The sequence below is a fragment of the Triturus cristatus genome, chromosome 4_1, assembly GCF_964204655.1.
Source record: "Triturus cristatus chromosome 4_1, aTriCri1.1, whole genome shotgun sequence".
In the NCBI taxonomy this organism is placed as follows: Eukaryota; Metazoa; Chordata; class Amphibia; order Caudata; family Salamandridae; genus Triturus; species Triturus cristatus.
The window spans coordinates 575,038,443-575,055,494 of NC_140585.1; the positions used below are offsets into that span (position 1 = coordinate 575,038,443).

The window sequence follows — 17,052 nt, forward strand, 5'->3', positions numbered from 1 at the left end:
CAGCTAGCTAAGACAGCTGAGTGCTGTTGTACAGAGCAGCAAATAACAAGACCAGCAGCCTGTGCAATAAGCTCTGAAATCCCACATTGTATAGTCTGAAACACTGGTTTGTGTGGTATCTCTCCTTGTGCCTTGGATTGGTGGGAGTATCCTGCCATCCACTACAACAGAAATCTATCCATTTCATTATGTTAACGTTCTGCCATTCACTACAGCATTGAGGCCTTTCCCTGCACTCCAAGCTGTTGCCTGACTGCCTCACAGGAGACATCAGAGGTGCATTCTTCAGGTAATAAATGGCTACAGTTCGAGCTACATCGCATTTGTCCATATTGCCACCAGCACTCTGAATCTGGTGAAAAAGGACACCTTGTCCTATGCATGCCTTAAGTACCTTCCATCAGCTCCTCAATAGGGGTCCATCAGAAAAGGGCTCATATTTACTAAAACCTTGCACTGGATTTGTTTTACTTTTTTATTGCAAACAGCGCAAAGTGTTGTGGTAGCATTTACTTGCCAATGCAAATCATGATTTGCTTTGGATAGTTGGCTAAAGTAATGAAATGTAGTGCCATGCTCTACTTGTTTCTACTTTACATCAAGTGGGCATTCCATGGGTGGTACATGGGCTTTCCCATGCAACCATCCAGGGGTTTCAGAGGCAAATCCCTGTCTTCTAACTTACATTGCCACCAAAGCACCTGTGTCAGTTTGCTGCTTGGTCACACCTGTGCAATGCCTGCGTATGATCCGCAAGAAACGTGCTGCATCAGGCATAATACTGACTGCTGGAATCCCAATTGGAGGTGATCCATTTTTTTTCTCATAACCTGAAATTGTTCTGTGGGTTTGTTTATTTCTGCATGACCAGTGTGATCAGTTTGTGAACAAATGTATCTCATTGGTGGAGAAGTGTGGCTCAATGATTAGAGCGGCAGACCCTGATGCAGAGGTCTAGCCCGGGACCAGCGTTCAATTCCCCGCCTCGGCGGTTCTTGGGCTCAAAAATTCCACGGACCTGATAATTCTCGCCTAGGTGCCTGTTCCAATCATGGAGTCCCACTCTGCAACTCTGGGCAATAGCTTGCTTAATCTCCACAACGGCCCCCACAACGCTAAGGATGCCTGGCCTCCACCTTGGGGGTGCCCAGGAGTGGATGCCTCACAGGGAAAGACAGGATGGGTTCCACAGCGGTATTCGTACAAGCGCCTTGAGACCCTTGCAGGTGAGTAGTGCGCTATACAAGTATCAAATTTACATTTACATTTACATTGGTAGACTTGGAGCTCCATGTACAATTGTTTTGAGTGCTTGAGTCAGGTGCGAGAGAAAAAAAGCATAGTGATTGCTGTTTGCCCACTCCAGAAGAATGCAAAGTTCTGGCTAAGAGGTTTAGACACCGAAGAACAAAACATCTTCACTGTCACAACATGCGTTTCATAGTGGGTGGTAATATGGTACGCAAGCATAGCTACCGTCTCTCACAAAAGAAGCACTGATAAAGATAATATGTATTGCTTTTACATAGTGAACAGTTCTTACCAAAACCTGCCACACACCACAGGCACCAATGAACTCATCTGTCGTGGACATCTCAAGGGTCTCATGGGTGCAGCAATACAAACTCCCCTCTCACATCGCCTGGCTAACGCATGGGCATCAGTTTAAGATTCCTGCACGTACAAGCACGTGTAGGCATTGGTCTAATCATCAACATTGCACGGTCTACCAATACTCACCCCAAGCAAACATAAACACAGCTTCAAGGGAGACACACACACACACACACAAGTATGAAGAATAGCAATGCCCAGGTCCTTCAGGGACTTGACATTTTATTACTGGGTATTGTTTTCTGAATGTTGAGTTGCAATGGAGGAGATCCAACTAACAGAACGAGGGGTTCATTACCACTATAATGTATCGCTATCACCCTTGAGTCTTTGTTTGTGTAGTGGGTTTATTTTCTGAGAGGAACATCTAGAGCGCTGCCTAATTCTAGAATGGAGTCCTCATCTGAACTTTTTTAATCTAGTTATAAAGGTTATCTACTAACTTATTGTGCCCAGTTATAAGGTTGCGACTGAAGCTTTACAAAAGTTGAACAGAAATCACTCCAGCAGAGGCAAACTGTGATTGAACATGAAATACAGGTCTGCTTTGTTTAACTGCATCAATGACGTTACTGTAATCAATCCGAAAAAGTAAAACTTGAAGAGCCATTAGAGAGTTAGAAAAAAATATAATGAATTGCCCATTGGCAAAGTGATCCGAAAATAGTGTTTTAAGTTAAAACACTTCAGAAATGTATGGCTATTTGAAAGAATTATAGGAGTGTTTTTCTATCCCTGCCTCACAACTGAAAGAGGGTCTTTATTGCTGAGTCTGTGGTCCTGTTGATGGGTGAGTAGGTGAATGTAAGAATGAGTGAATGAATGGAAGAATGGATGCCTGAGTCCAAATATGAGTGACGGAGATTACATGAAGAGAGATTCAGCACGTAACTTCCTCCCAGCTTTTCTCCAGCAGGAAGAATTGGAAAGCAAGCAGTAAGTAACATCCAGTAAGCACTGGTCAAGTCTCTTTATATTCCTTCAGTTCTGGGGAATTATACTGGGCCCAGCTTCCAATCAAATTTTGAAGAGCAATCCATTTGGGAGAGAAATCATTTTCGTAGTTTCTGTTATTCAGCCCCTATTATGGGGGAGAGAGGGGTGTGAATGGGTGTTTTAGAGGGGCAGTACAGCACTGGTACACTTCAAGACTGTACCCAAACTTAAAATTGCCTACTAATAAATGGGCAGTCTCTCCATTTCAAAACTATTGGGGGTTCACGCTCTCGAGTGTACGGCACGATGAAATCGGCAGTTTAGTGGCATGTGCAACTTCAGTCCAGAGGGCAATAAAGAAACGAGGGAAACTTTCAGTGAGAAAAAAGCTACATGGTGCAGAACTACTCCAAAGACCCCCGTTAGTTCATAAGTAGAGAGCAGTTTTTTAAATTCAGAGTTGTAAAATGGGTCAATATCAACACACATTTTAAAATCTGTTTTCATGTTTTCCACAGTTTTTATCGATTAAGCTTCTATTCTTTCAACTCTATTTTTTACAATTATTGGTAAAGTTGATAGGTTTGGCTTTCATATGCGACAGCATACACACCCAGGCATGCCCTAATGCAGTTGAATTTGCTCATTAAAGTCACACCTTTTGGCTTTGCCAATACTTGTATTTTCATTACTTTAAAAAGCTGGGTGCTTCAATGGGACGTTCAAGGGAGTGATGGGGGGGAATACATTTCAGCCGACGTCACTGCCAACAAAGTAATACTAACGTTTTCACTCTTCGAAAACATCACTACATGCCTTCCATACAATTATCTATTTAACACCCTGATGGTGAGATATAGATATTGTAGAAAATGTACAAATGTTCTAGTTTTCATATGCTGTCTGTGGGAATCGTAAACATGCAGGGTAAAACACACACAGTGAAGGAAAAGGTACCCTTTAAATTTGGATCAGAATCCCTCAATTGTGCACACCCACTGCATTGGTTATACATGTAGTGCATAGATCACACACACAGTAATTAACCATTATACATACATACCATACTTACATCTGACTTCACTGCAGGTTGTGCAAAATATGCATACATTAGAAGACAATCTGCATGATTATCTAAAAATTCAAAAATCAGACTCCTGCAGAACCATACATTGCATATGAGTCATGACTTCCATATGTACATCTGGGTCTGTGTCAATAGGCCCTAATTGTTCGTTAACTCAATACATTACATAAAACATTTAAAAATAGGTCTCTAGCCAAAACCACTCCTTTCACAAAAGGTGAAGCCAGAGCACTTACTGGCCTGGGCCAGCGAGAAGTGCATGAATATTACACCCTTTCACCCGTTTCAGCATTTACAATGGAGAGCCACGATATAATTATTCAATTGTAAATATCTGATTTAATTAAGCGTCCAAACCTACTACTTAGGTCCAGGCTTACCAACTTTGTGGCTGCAGTCAATCCGCATTGGTTCCTGTGCTTCTGGCGGGGAACCAGGGCTTCCTTTGTCCGATTCTTTCCTGCCATCAGTTTGTTTGACTTTACTGAAGTGTAGAGCATGGCCTTCCTGCGGAGCACACTAATCTGCTTGTTTTACCATTTAACAAACTGTAGGTCAGCATTCGAGCCGCTGCCAGAAAGGAATTAATTTGCAACAGGCCTGATCCTCACCAGAGTAGAGCTGTTAAGTGTTGTGCCAGAAGAGACAGTCACACTGAGGTGACAAGCATTCTCCTTGTATCCACTTGTGGAGAAGAATACTGTCATTCAATACACATGAACTCCAGTTCAACAGAAAATACCTAATAAAGACCAAAAGGACTTTGGATGAGAGGATTGGGCAAGAGGAAACTGCAGGTGATCAGACCAACGTAAATTAAATCTATGACTTGTAGACAAACACAAGATAGACTTAGAGATTTATGCGGACCTGAGAAAGATGCCAGAGCAACTAATTTCTGTTGGGAACTCTTATTGTGATATGACTCATGGCTATTTAAAAAAATTCAGTGTTGAATAAACATAGCAAATTAGTGCAAGAAATTGCAAACACATCACCATATGTCATTTTATATAGCAGATAAATGTATTTATGATGCTATAGATGGTATACAATTGGCTAGTCTAGATATCAAGCTAATCGGTATATATCTTGCCAGTAGGTAGTGAGTGGTTTTTGTTTTGCCAATAACTTTGACACTCTTTGACAAATCTTCACGAAATGTTCTAAACTAATTCGACAGTCCCTTCAGCTGATGTCTTGGACGTTTTGGGGTCCATTAAGCGGGGGCTAAGAAAAAAGTGGGTGGCAGGAATATTTGACAGAAAGCTTGCTCTTGGTCCAGAAAAAAGGCCTTTTTGTTATTCGCTGTAAATCCGTTCAGTAGTTTTAGAGATACTAACTGAAATCCACATTTGTATATCTAGGGGCACAGACCCTCCGCAAATCCAGCCCCAGTAGATCCTCAGCATCACTCGCCACAGCAGGGCCCTAATTGGCTGGCCGCAAACTGAGAGAAAAGGGACTGCCACCATTTTATGAGTCAGGAAATGGTCCCCGGGGCTGAAAAGAAGCATGAAAAACAGATAAAGGGGTCAGGGTAGAGTTGCCCTGACCCTATGAGTGTCCTAAAAATGAATTAACCCATGTTTAATGGGCACAAAAATGTATGAAAACATTCTTTTTGGTCACTCACAAAATTAGCCATTTTACATGCTTGTCAACTGAGAGAGGAGGTGGTTTGTAGAAGTTTTGACAGGAGATTTGGAATGAAAACAAATGTTACCAGACATAGAAATAAAAGTGGGAGATCAGCAAAGAGCTTTTACATGTATGTTAATTAGGTTATAGTATGTAAAAGTATATTTAGACAAAACATTGTGAGCATATATAAGCTGAAAGAAAATGTACATTCTAGACATTATACTAGAAGGGAAAATAAAGGGAGTTTAGATCAGAACATTCACTAATACAGTAAGCAGGAAAGGAGAAAGAAAAGTTGGTATACTGAAAGTTTAGTAATTTTTTTGAAGCCAGTATGAATGAATGGGTTTGAAATTAGATTTGGAAGTTAGCTTATAGTATGTAACTCAATACGATGTAATTACTACATGCTCACATAGTCATTCAGGCACTTACATATTTAGTTACACACCCACAAAAGCACTTATGTACCCATCAGTCATATAGCCAGACAGTAACTGCAACACTCTGTCACACCCCAAAAAACCATTCACACACCCATTTACTCACATATACGTCCACGTTTGAGTACTAGTTCACCATTAGAGCCTGGGAGGACATGCACAGAATGCAAAATACACCACAAGAAAAGTTTCAAGAGGACTACTTCAGCATTCTTGAAAAAGGAGAACTCTGATTGTAGCCGACTTCAGAATCAGGGCCCTAAAGGGTTGTGGGTTTCAGAAGGAGAGAGAGGATTGGAGAAATGAGTGGGTAATCTCTCCAGAGGAGAGAGACTTCTCTATTGGATACGTGTTAGAAATAGGGATTTTTGGTCGGCAAGGGCATGTGCTAAAGGCGGGCAGAAACCACCACTCTAGTCAGGATAAGGGAGTTACACTCCTAAAATAACCCTTGCTCACCCCCTTGGTAGCTTGCACGAGCAGTCAGGCTTACCTTAAAGGCAGTGTGTAAAGCATTTTCACATAACCAACAGTAATACAGTGTAAGCACTACAAAATGACACCACGCCAGTTTAGAAAAATATCCAATATTTTCCTTTATTTAAGACAAGACCAAAAACAATAAAAATCCACAATACAGTACTTAAAAATCTTCAATTGTCAAAATATGCTTGAAAAATAGTTCCTTGATGTCGATAGCTCCATCCGGGGAAAGCACGGCATCGTAAGCAAACAAATCCAAACAGTTCTGGCAGACCGCAGCGTTGTGGGCCAGCTACGGTGTCGGGAAGACCAGCAAACAGTACCTTTTCGAAATGCAGGGCATCGGTGACCTCTCGTTGAGCTCCGGAATGCATGGCGTCCGCAGGCGTCGGTTCCGGAGGTCGGTGCAGGAGTCGTCAGGGCCCTCGAAGTCACACGCGTTGCAGATCGAACTCCCCTCTATTGAAGTCAGGCGCGCTGGCATCGGCAGGTGTCAGGTGCTGCGGTGCAAAGTGCAGCGGTGCGGCGTGCGGTGGCCTCAGGTCGCGATGCGAGCAGTGACTCGGTGGGGGTGTCAGATGGCATCGTCGGGGAGACAACGGTCATGGTGTGAAGTGAATGCAGTGCTCGTCGTGGTGCTGGCAGGTCACGGTGCAAGCAGTGTCGTTGTTGTTGCTGAAGTGCTGTCGTCGGCTGACGAACTGGAGTCAATGGCACTGGCATTGGTAGGCCAAGGCTGCGGTGCCGGATGAGGGTGGTGCATCATGTAACTTTACGAGTGGTGCCCTCGAACCACGGTGCAAGCCATGGCGTAGATTTCGGCATGGAGCGGTGTTGTCGGGATACCAAGGCATCGTCGTGAAGCGAGGCAGTGCGGTGGGCGGTGCCCACAGGTCACGGTGCAAACAGTGGCCCAGTGGCGGCGTCAGGAAGCGTCGCCAGTGAGACCAGGGTCGCGTTGCGGCGGTGTCCACTGCATTGTCATCAGGACATGGAGTCGGCAGTGGCATAGTCGACGGCGTTGGGTTGCTTTTTCTTCTGTTGCAGCACAAAACACACGTTTCCCAGTGCTGAGGGCAGAAGAGCTTGAAGTCTTTGCTGTCCCTGAGACTTCTTGAACAGGGGTAAGCTCCACCTCAAGCACTTGGAGAAACTCACAAAAGTAGATTGCAGAAAGTTCAGTATAGTCCTTTCACTGCCCAAGGCAGAAGCAGCCACTGCAGGCCCACACAGAAAAGCACACAGCAAAGTGGTAGTTCCTCCTCACAGCTTCTCCAGCATCTACAGCTCTTCTTCTTGGCAGTCTTCTTGGTCCAAAAGAGTTCTACCAGCCAGGGTGTGGGCCCCAATATTTATATTTCAAAATCCTTTGATCTCTTAGGCAGAGAGTGTCTGTGCCCAGCCAGAACCAGTTCTGCCTTCTCTGGTGTGACTTCCTGGCAGGAGTTGGAGACGGCATGGTCAGAGGCAGACCAGGCCCTTTGAGGTACAAGGAAATCTCCTCCCCATTCCCCAATTGCAGCCCAGGTCTATTCAGTCATTTCCTGACCCACCTAGACTATCTGGAGCCACTCCTGCTCCCCAGAATTCTGTCATCCAAAACCCAGACAGGCAGTCCACATTCCAGCAGAGGCACATGGAATGACTGGGCAAGAAAATACTTACTTTCTAAAAGTGGTATTTTCAAACACAGAATTTAAAAATCACCTTCACTAAAAGATGCAACTTTAAATTCTGAGTTCAGGCATACTACACTTTATTTTCCTACCTAATTCCCTGGGCCAGTAATGTTTATAAGATTTTTCAAACATACTCCAAATTCTGTCCTATGGGGAACAGGTAGCCTTGCAATAGCGAAAAACTAAATTGGCTGTAGTTCACTATCAGAACACGCCACACACACCATGGCATGTCCTACCTTTCACATACACTGCACCTGGCCCACAGGGGTACATTGGGCCTACCTTATGGGTGACTGACATGTAAGAAAAGGGAAGGTGAGGGACTGGCAAGTGTGTGAACTGGTCGAGTTGACATGGCAGTTACAAACTGCACACTGACTCCGCAATAGTGGGTCTGAGTTACCTTTTAAGGGCCGTTCGTGTGGGTGGCACAATCCTGTGCTGCAGCCCACCAACGGTTTTTGAATCACAGACCCTGGCACACGCAGTGCACTTTACTAGGGACTAACACATACATCAAACAGGTCAATCATGGAAACACCAATCCATAACACATTTTTCCACAGGAGCACTCGCACTTTACCACTGATTAGCAGTGAGAAAAGTGCGCCAAAATACAAAGCCAGCACAAACAGAGCCAGTACCGGGAGGTCAGAAAGCAAAAAACTCAGGGGAAACACGCCAAAAGATGCCAAGTCTAACAATACGGTGCAGGAAGTACTGTGTCCTCTCAAAGCCAGTCCCCTGAGGACCTCAAATACAGACAGGCTGAGTGGGACCTACGGTCACAGCTGGCCCAGCCCAGGAGAACAAAAGGTGAGGTTAAGAGAACCTTGAAATACAAAAAGGGTTTTGCTGGCTGGAGTGTTAAGGAGGTGTAATTGAAGGCCAAATAGCTTTAAGAGTCTTTCAAAAAAGGTGTGAGCACTACTAGTGTCTAGTGCAGAAGAGTTAAAATATTCAGAGACTTGGTGTCTGACTTTAATGAGGGGTTTGATATGGACAGGCTATTTCTGGCATAAAAAGTAGCTATAGTGGTACAGAGGTTCTCCTAGGAGGATTGTAGAGGTTCCTTTGGTGTCATATGCGTGGTAATGGAAGGGAGAACATACTGGCTCTAGAGAAGAAGAGGTTGAGGCATCCTACTATAAAGAAGGTCCTTGTCAATAAGTATGAATTAACCCAGAGGTGTGCAGGTTGAAATACAGTGTTCGTCAAAAATTGTGCTACTAGTGCTAGGAGGAGTTTGTGGGGTGAGTTTGAAGTGTTTGTTAAAAGTACAGCTGTTTTTTTAAGAAGGTGCTTTTCACAGTTTTATACTTCTCTTTTTTCAAATAGAATTGAGAAAAAGCAACTTGAGAAACCTGACATCCCCATAATCTCTTTTTTGAATGTAGTAGATGGATACTGTAATGCTCATATATTTCTTCAGATCTACTTCTATCCACTTTTTTATTGTCCATCTTCCATGTTAAGGAATATCTATATTTTTATAGTAGACATTATTGTGTTTAAGATATAATGTAGCTTTATATGACCTTATTAACATCCACTAATTCCATCCAGATTTTGTTTTTTTTCATGGGCGCACCATTCACTAGAAAAAACAGTGGTTCTTCCATATCTGACTCTACACCCACAGATTCAATTTAGTGTTTCACAACTATGCCTTCAGACCTTTCAAAAGCTCAGTGGATGATTCCTTTAATGTTAATGTTTGCTTCTCTAAGAATGTAATATAAGTGGTCCCATGGATATTCTGCACAACTCAGGAGTAGAAACCAAGCTAGTGTTCCTAAATTTCATAATATGTGCTGAACAAGATAAACGATACCAGTAGTCATTCATCCCAATATTTGCTGAGGTAAAGTAAATAGACACCAGCACTGCAATTACATGGGTGGGGTCCTACTGTATCATATTATTCTTGGCAATTTATACAAATACTACTATACTCCCATTCATACACAGGAGCATGTCTACACCTCCCTTGTAACTCTTCACCTATTTCTTCCTTTTCATTTTTTTGGAACCATCTCTTCTTTTGCAATAGTACTTTTGCTTCATAACATTGGCCAGTTGTTTCAACTGCATACACCAATTCATCCACTTATCGTCTTACTGGCCCTCATTTATCGAACCAAATTCTGTATCACTCTATTTCTGAACGTTCTTATTCATGTTTCTTTAAATTGTTTCTGACTCTTTGTCAAAATGTGTTTTTTTTTTAAACAATTTTTACTGTTAACCTGACTTGCTCCTGTTTCTTAACAAATTTGGAGAGGTAAAGTAAATTGACAACAGCAGTGTAAGTATTTGGGTGAGTTCCTACAGAACTTAATCAAAATTTTATTTCAAGATTCATAGTGTTTCTATATTTATAAATAGTTAAATAAGTTATGATATGTTTGTTTGTTAATTATATGGTTTAATTTGTATTCTAATATGTCCCAAAAATATACTTGTAAAGCTAGACAGATATGTATTATTAAGTTAAGTTAAGGGTGACAAACACAACCATATAGGGACTTAAACCTGTACTCACAAACCTATACAGTCCCACAGGTACAGTATTAGGTAAAATTGAACCACATAACACATTTTTACAGCAGCAAATGTGGGACTTTGCACAGTGAGTAATCATCTCACTCAAATCATCACAAGCAGTTGGTATTCGGATGACTGCAGCTGATGAAAGTTCTCCCAAGGGAGCCCTAGTGGTGGAATATTCTGCTGTACCTAGTTTCTTGTGCATTGTTCAGTTGTAAACCATTTAGTAAATTGCTTTTAGGGGCTTCCAATTGGAACTTGTTTCATGTGAATACCTCTTGGCAATGCTGCTGGGTATCTGTAGGCTGCAAATATTACACCGCACATATTTAGCTGACATACCCAGGGACTTACCAATGCAGACACTCACACACAAGGCATACAGCAGTGCAGACAGTGACACAAAGCCCAAACATTAATGCATCCAGTAACACACTCAGGCCTGCACTGATGAATATGATAACACACTGAGGAAGATACTGATACATACGCTAACACACCCAGTCACTCAGTAATTAATCCAATAACAAATTGAGGTAAAAACTGATGAACACGCTGACAGACCCATGGGCTGGCTTTACTCTTCAACAAACATGTTATAGTCTTTTAATGCAAAAAAACCTAACAGCTATGCTTCTTCACTCTATCCAAGAATGCATCCACAGAAGACATTTTTATAGCGACAAGAATGTGGCATTTTGAGCAGTGAGTCACCAGGTAAGTTAATTCCTCACAGACAGCTGGTATTGCAAGGAGTGCAGCTGATGATGGTTCTCCTAAGTCTACTGTGGAGGTCAACTGTTTGGCATCATCTGGTTGTACACCCTCTCATGAATTGTTTTTGGATGCTTCCACATAGAACTCGCCCCATGTGAATATTTCTTTGCAGAACCGCTGGATAACTGCTTACCAGAAATTGTGAGCTTGACATAATTTGCAGATACCTTATTTTTCCACAGAATGTAGTGTAAAGTGCCTCCACACATCACTTTTCTTTTCTGCAAGGTGGTGTGTCTTCTTCCCCATCCAAAATAGGTTGTGGATCCTTATATTTGGTTGGACGATGTAGCTTCAGCCACTGTCTAAAAGCACAGAACTGCTGCTTCTCAATCCTACTTCTAGAGACTTCACTGCAGAAGTAACTGCCTTTGGGTGTCGTTTTCCATGTGGATGGCTGGGGTCGTAATGCATCCAATCAGAAGGAAAGGTTTGGGTGTGTTTGTGAGTGAATTAGCAAATCTACCCTATAAATTCATGGATCCATGAAATTGGTGAAATGGGCACATTTTTGAGAAACAGGTGGTATATATATACTTGTAAATATGTTCTCACTGATGATTATTAATGACAATGGAGGGGTGGATTTATGCAAAGTAATTTGTTAAGTTTTTTGCAAATCTGCAGATTTGTACTCGTGGATTTGTTCCATTCACGTGATCGGGTGTACAAACCATTTTTGGATCTGCGAAGGTACTGTGGTACCTCAAAAATAGTAAAAAAATATTAAATTACATTAAAATGCTTCTTTTACTTTACATTAAGTACATATGTAATTTTTATATTTTCAAATGGATTAAACGTTTATTTTTAAAAAAAAGAATATCTACAGTATTTAAAAAGACTTAATTAAAAAAATCATAAAAATCATTAACCCAACAAATTAATTAAAATAGTAAACATTAGAAGGACATAATATTTTAGAAATACAATTTGACAACCTTAGAAATTCATTGAAAAAAACAAAAGCTTAAAGGGACATTATAGTTAGGAAATAGATTATTTTTAAAGTGTAGAAATTCACTGAAAAAAAGGGTACAGGGACAATAATTTGTTGCTGCTGCTGCATGCATATCTAGTTGTGAGCCTGTATTCACCTGTGTTAGACATCTTAGCATTAGAGTGGTCTTCCACAAAACATTTTGTCTTTATCCTCCTATTTTTCTGAATCCCTTTTTGCTGGTTTTAGAACTCTGCGCACTTTACACTGCTAACCAGTGCTAAAGTGCTTGTGCTCACTCCCTAAAAGATGGCAAAACTGGCTTACACCTGATTGGAATATTTAATTTACTTGTTGGTACCTAGTTAAGTGGTATTCCATATACCCAGAGCCTGTAAATTAAATGCTACTAGTGGCCTGCAGCACATATTGTGCCACCCACTCCTTAAATCATGCCCCAGAACTGCCATTGCAGCCTGAATGCAGTTTTGAACTTCCAATTTGACTTGCCAAATAAAGAGCACCCAGCCTTAAACTCCCCTTTTATTACAAATAAATCATCACTTATGAGTCCCTAGGCAGACAAAAGGGCAGGGTGCATTGCTATTAAAAGGTGGGACATGTACCTCTTATTTTCAACACTAATCCTTTATAGGTTCCAGAGTAGTGTGCTACTCGCCAAAAAAGCACTTTAACACCCCATCAGCGGGATCAAGCGCTATATAAATGCAAAACATTTTTGCCCTCTTCTATCCCTCCGCTATCCTTCTCACTCCAAATAACTGACTAATATCCACCACTCAAATTACTTTCATATTTCACTATAATAATTCACCACTAATGCTTTATGGGTTTACAGAGTAGAGTGCTACTCGCAAATAAAAGGGCTTCAACACGCCATCAGGGGTAACAAGCGCTATATAAATACAAACTTTTTTCCCTCTTCTATCCTTCCGCTATCCTTCTGAATCCAAATACTTGACTAACCTATCCACCACTTAAATCACTTTCATATTTCGCTATACTAATTCAACACTAATCCTTTATGGGTACCGGAGTAGCATGCTACTTGCTGAAAAAGCACTTTGACGCCTTGTCAGGGGTAGTAAGTGCTGTATAAATGCATTTACAATACAATTACAATACAATACATGTCCTGGCACTAAAATAAACTCCTACATTTGTTTTTGACTAATGTCAGGCCTACTGTTTCGATAGGATAACATTGAGTTGCCCTATTACATCTAATAAGTGCTACCTTTTGCAACAGGTAAAGGTTTCATCTTTTGTGTCTAAGAAACTGTAATTTGAATTCCGCCTTAATAGTAAATGGGGAATTAAAATTAAAATTTTGAAAATGCCACTTATAGAAAGTTGGCATTTTCCTGCTCAGGCTATTTTGTGCCTGTAGTCTGTTCATGGGTCGCATGACTGGGTGTAGTTGGCAGTTGGACTTTGTTTATTTTGCCCAGACTGCTACACAATAGAGGGATTAGGTGTGCCTGGATGGGCCATCACTGGCAGGATGGGGGGCAGAGCTGGGCACATCCACACTTGCAAATCAATGGGCTGTGCACTGCCTTCACACAAAGAACTTCCCACTACCTCATTGTTTAGCATGGGCAGGAAAAACAGGGAATTCCAAGCACTTCAAATGGAATTCTCTGGAAACATCTCTTACTTTAAAAATAGGTACCTGGTATGAAAATAGAACCCTCAGACCCACTCTTCTGTTCACTTTCTGAAACTGCAAAGAACTCTCAGAGGACTTCCTGATGCTGTGGCCTGCTATGTACTTGCTTTGCTGCACCTGGAAGGACTGCTTTGCTGCCTGAAGCTTGCTTTGAAACCTCAGAGACCTGCATTTCTTGAACCCAGGATTACAAGAGTGACTCCAGGAGCTAGTCAGCTGGCCTCCTGATCAGTGCCTCAGGGACAGAAAAGTCTCAAACCATCTTGAACTCATATCTGGACGCAGCTTGAACGAGTTCTAAACCTCCAAGTAGTGCCCCCCCAGTCCTGCACACTTGGTTGTGGAGTTAAAGGTGCCCATATAGCCAAAATCCAAAACTAGGGACTTAGAAATGTTTTGGCTAATAACTGCTCTGAGAACTGAGAGGAGACTGGGACCAACCTGCTCGCCGGTTGGCCTGACTTTGAGGCAAGTCCCGCTATGCTCTTCTACACAGCAGCAAACCCTGTTCAACCGGTCCTTCGCAAAAGAAGTATCCGGCATCATGGAGAACTTGACGGCTACAGCCTCCAGTCTAAGTTTGAATGTGGAAATCTTCCCATGACTTCATCCAGTGGCTCCCTGACCTCCTCCTCGGGGAACTGCCTTCATCCTTAACCCACTGAACTTCTACCTTTTCAGAACTTTTTCCTGAAATTTCTTCTAAGTTTGACAGTAAGCAATGACCGGGCCCAATGCACTCTTTGTATCTGATTAACATTCCATCATGGTCGGCCATATTTTTGGACTTTGACCCAGTCTTGCGAGACCATATATCCGCAGTTGATGCTTTTATATTTTAGGTGCTAGTTTTTACCTTAAACTTCAAAATATCATAACTCCGGTTCTAATGATTGGATGTTTGTCATTTTGGTGTCAAATAATTTATTAAAATTCAATCTTTTTTTAAAAATTGGTATGGGATTTTTCCTGTGTCATGTTATCATTTTATTACAATTTGTGTGCTGAATAAGTACTTTCCATTGTGACTTTAAGTTAAGCCTGACAGCTTTTGTGCCAAGCTACCAGAGGGTTAAAAACAGGTAAATTGAGGGACTTTTGCAGTTCACTCTGACAGGGATTGTGGCTGTTGCTTGAGCAGTGTTAACACACCACTCAACCAACAACCCAATTTCTCACAAGCTCCCTGTACCCATCTCCCCCTAAGAGAGACTTGGACTACTCGGCCACGTTACTACTGAGAGTCAAGTGCAGTTGCTCGGGATCCATAGCAAGTCAGGCCATGGGACATCAAGAGTAAAAGGCCTCAACCCTCACAGTTGGGCCCAATAACCCTGCTTGCCCATAATGACCTGTACACAATTTGGAGCAAAGTAAACCAATTCTTAGTGCTTGCTACAAACATGGCTTTTGAATGATCACACACCAATACATGATTAAAAGCAGCATGACTAGATTCATCATGTTACTAAATAGGAAAGTCCACATAACATCTATTGTGATCACCTTCAAATAGCTCACAATGGAACATAAAACCAACTATTGAAATTGATCAAAATACATCTCGAATAAAGTCTGCAGCCACCTTTAAAAAGGTAACGTATGATCCACCATGCAGAGCTCCATTCATATTCCTTGTCCTCCAGCTTCTATGCAGGCTGGCACTTGCTCTGGCACATGGACTGAGGTACTTATGGATACCCATCACAAAATAACATAACATGCATGATTTTAAAGTGCACAGTCACCCCTGAGGAGTCTCTTGTTACAAATGACAGATAACAGATGTTCATTGTTACCCAACTCAGTGAAACTCATGTTACTAACCTTGTTGGCATGAAAAGATGAGTGAGTGCATTAGAGTTTGAACCTGCGACCACAAGGTTCAGCATATGTCCTGTACAAGATGCATTAGTCCACTGAGTCACTAGCCCCACAGAGATCCAGCATTCCAAGCTATTTGATAAAAATACACATTGCCTTGATAACTGGATGACCCCCTACCTGTTCCCAGGAGAGTTCAATGAGAAGCTAGACTCCCAAAACTCTGAAAACATTTAGTCTCATCGTTGATATGTGGAACTCCAGTGCAGTCTCAGATTACATACCAGAACAACTGCATAAGTGCTCCAAACTCATTATTCTTTCACCCTACAAAAGACTCACTAAAGTAACAAAATCAATCATACATCATGGTCAGAAGCATCTATACCACCCAGTTAAAGGTTCATCTTTAAAGCACCAAATGGACTTAGATTCAAACACGACCTCCCAAAAATACATATTAAGCTAATGTAAGTCATCAAATAAATCAAATCACTGCAGAAATAATCACCATTTCCTGAACAAAAACTTACCAATTCACTTCTATAGCTGTACACTGTTACTCAAGAATTGTGAAATGAAGTCAGAGCCAACAAAGGCTGTGGCCCTCTACCACCATCATGAAACAAAGACTCATTACAGACTGTGGGAGCTCATGGGAACTGCTGAAGTGTGTTACCGATTGAGCCTTCATTAAATGTGCAGACTGGCCTAATACATTCACTATTAAAGCTCATTGCCTGCTACATGCTCACCTATATAACCAACAGATGTGTTGCTTAAGCAAAAATGAAGGCTGTAGCCATATGGGACGCTTAAAAATAAAATGTATGAGGTTAGATAAAGGAAGATACATCTCCTGTACAAGAAATTCAGTTGTACACAAACACAAATGTTTGCTTTCTTTTTACACATAAATAGGTTTTGGTTTAGGACTTTACTGCACTCTTATCCGGAAGATCTTGAAGGCAATGCACAACCAGGTGTGAAACTCTGTAGGATTACCCAACACTTGCAACTGATGCACAGTGCTACGATGCCTATATTTTAGAAAAGGAGAGGCTTACTCCAATTATATTGTTGAAGTTGCAAGGGGTAATTTGAGTATTTGAGCAGGCAAAATCTGGAGTATTTTCAATGCTCTTGGTAATTTTAATTAGAAAAGGTATACACAAAAATTTGACGCCTACTGTGCAAGTAACAGTTAAAGAACGTGTTTACAACACACACAACATTTTGAAACGGTGAATGTGATGATTGAGGAACTGAAGGCCTATGGCTCACTGCAGTAATCAGGGACCACACTGGACTGATGAAGACAACATAGGTTTATTCCAGTGGTAAATAAACAAGTATAAAACGTCATCAACAAGTATATA

General features: G+C 41.5%; 1 protein-coding gene across 2 annotated transcripts in view; it reads right to left on the reverse strand.

Moving 5' to 3' along the window:
* SEMA3A (semaphorin 3A) overlaps positions 1–17,052 on the reverse strand; it is a 607,762-nt gene that overhangs the window by 184,078 nt on the left and 406,632 nt on the right. The window lies entirely within an intron of this gene.